Genomic DNA, 3,237 nt, shown 5'->3' with positions numbered 1-3,237 from the left:
ATTATCTTCATTGTGGTGTTGGTTTCATGGGTGTATTCAGGTGTCAAAACTTAACAAATTGTATATTGTACATGCACTTTATTGCATGTCAATTACATCTCAATGAAGTTGTTTTCAAAAAGTTTTAGCCGGGACTTCCCTGGTGATGCAGCGGTTAGGAATCCACCTACCAATACAGGGCACACGGATTCAATCCCTGGTCCGGGACGATCCCACATGCTGCGGAGCAACTAAACCCATGCATCACAACTACTGAGCCTGAGCTCTAGAGCCCACGAGCCACAACCACCCAGCCTGCATGCCACAGCTACTGAAGGCTGCGTGTCTAGAGACCATGCTCCACAACAAGAGAAGCCACCGTAATGAGAGGCCAGCACACCACAATGAAGAGTAGCCCCTGCTTGCTGCAACTAGAGAAAGCACAAGCACAGCAACGAAGACCCAACACAGCCACAAATAAATTAATTAATTAATTTAATTAAATTAAAAAAAAACTTTTAGCAAATCAGAAGGAATTTCAGACACATTCTTTGAGTAAAATCTTATGAGATCACAGATAGATGAATAGTTAGATATAGATAGATGGATATGATAGATGATAGATAGATTTGGATAGATAGATAGATATAGATAGATAGATGATAGATATAGATGATAGATAGATAGATAGATAGATAGATAGATAGATAGATAGATGATAGATATAGATAGATAGATAGATGATAGATGATAGCTAGCTAGATAGGTAGATAGATGATAGGTAGATAGATAGATAGATAGATGATAGATAGATGATAGATTAGATAGATAGATAGACAGACAGACAGACAGATAGATAGACAGATGATAGAGGATAGATAGATTAGATCAATAGATAAACAGATAGATGATAGATAGATAGATGATAGATAGATAGATGATAGATAGATGATGATAGATAGATGATAGATAGATAGATAGATAGATAGATGATAGATAGATATAGATGATAGATAGATAGATAGATAGATAGATAGATAGATGATAGATAGATACATAGATAATAAAAAAAAGACATGAAGACAAGTTTGGTGACTGCTTGGTTACCCCGTACTGATGAACTACTTATCAGAAGAAGCTTTGATTCCAGAGGTTCTCTGGAAGGGCTTCAGAAAGCAATAGTTCATCTGAACTGATCCTGCTTTTTCTGAGGGAGCTGCAAATTCCCCCAGATCCCCCTCATTGCCCTAAGAGAGGGCAAAGGTGAGTTTCATGTACTTCACATCTATGTCAGGCCATAAGATGCGTCCATGCCAGTCCAGACCTACCATACATTGAGACCAAGAATGCAATTGAAATTCAAACACCTCTGAAGCAAACTGTAACAGCCCTGGGGCCTGGGAGAAAAAGAGGGAACAATACAGAAGGATGGATTTCATTTAAGGCCATGTACTTTGGAGACATGACACTAGATCCTCCCTGGTCTGCCACCTTCTTGATACAAAACTTGGGCAAGTTACATAACCTCTTATGTAATTATTTCTTTTTCTTTTTCTTTTCTTTTTTTCTTTTTTTCTAAATGAGGTCAATAATAATTACTTTCCATTTAGGAGGACAAAAATAAATGATTCATATAAAGCTTTTAGCATAGCACCTAGCATTAGAGTGTGCATTTAAGTGTACACTTGTCTGAGAGTTATGTTTAAAAAATATTAGTTAACTCCTTACTTCTGAAGAGGCTAGTCTTGGTCCAGGAAGGACTGTTCCAGACAGCTCTGAAATGAAGATAGATGTCCACTGATCAGCTGCGAGTCCCTCTACCCATCTGTGCTCACTGGGCTTTGGAATCTGGGACAATCTCCATAATAACACTATTTGTGAATTAAGGTTTATGCTTATAGAACTTCACCCAGCACCTTCCCATTCTCCACATGCACCAAGTTGTTGTGAGAACAAATGAGATACATATAAAACTTGGCCCAAAGTAAATAAGCATGATTTCACAGTTGAGAAAGCAAGCTGATAGGCCGTAACTAATCTGAAGCAATAATAAGCTAAGAGGTGACAGACTGAACACTTTGGTATCAAATTCTGAGCTCTTTCTACAATACAAATGGCTCTCATCACCTACTACAGAAGTTAACATGTCAGGAAACATCACATGGCAGCTAATATCTGAAAAATTGCCTCCAAGATACTCTCTGTGTACTTGCTTCACCTGCAGTTTTTAAGTGATTTGTGCAAAAACACGACCAATGGCTGATGTATGAATCTAAATCTCTTGGTCACTAGGGCAGTTTTTCCCAATATCATTTCCTAAACACGTCCACCCAACTCTTTTATAAAATTTTTGTTATATGTCCTTAAAATGGTGGGTCCTAGAGTTCAGAGCTGCTATCTATTTAATCTACACACTTCATTTTCTCATACACAATTACATGCACACACACACAAACACACACCCTGACACATACTGCCACATTACACAGTGCTAGCACATCAGGGCTATAAAATAAATGTTGTTGAATTCCTCCTACCTCTACAGATTGGACTTTTATCTTTTTTTCACCAGGTAAAAGGAAAAATAAAAGTGCAATAACGATAAATTCCAGATTGAGTGATTATATACACTGGGCAGTAGATCATAGCAGGAGACTGTGTGTATGTCAGGGAAGAGCTCAGACTTTGGAGGGGTGGGAGCCTCACTCTATCACTTGCTTGCTGACCTTGGTACAATGAACTCTAAGTCTCCAATGCCTCATCTAACTATAAATCAGGAATAGTAATAAAACATGCCTCACAGTGTTGCAGTAAGAATTAAATCAGATAATTTCTGGAGCAAACATCACAATTCCTGGAAGATGATAACCTCTTAATAAATTTTAGTCACTATGTATCTATCTATCATGATCATCACTAATATTAATATTATTATTATTCAAAACCCACAGAAACAATAAGAAGATGAAGAGATAAATGATGGATCAAAACAGTAGGTGGGTCAAAACAGTAGGTGCATTTGTAGATAGCATTTTGATTTGTTTCACACATCAATGATGCCAGACAATGCTTTACGTTCCACAGATGCCAGTGAGTAAGACCGGCATGGTCCCTGCCCATGCGTGCATTGAAGCCTCAAAAGTATAGTCCTATAAAGTAGGCAAACCCACTGGGCAGATAAGAAAACTGATGACTGAAGAAGTTGGACCTTAAAGGTCGACAATGGAACCTGAGATTCACTCATTCATGCAACAAATA

The sequence above is a fragment of the Hippopotamus amphibius genome, chromosome 3, assembly GCF_030028045.1.
Source record: "Hippopotamus amphibius kiboko isolate mHipAmp2 chromosome 3, mHipAmp2.hap2, whole genome shotgun sequence".
NCBI lineage: Eukaryota > Metazoa > Chordata > Mammalia > Artiodactyla > Hippopotamidae > Hippopotamus > Hippopotamus amphibius.
The sequence above is the reverse complement of the archived record's forward strand: the minus strand, read 5'-3'. Positions refer to the sequence as shown.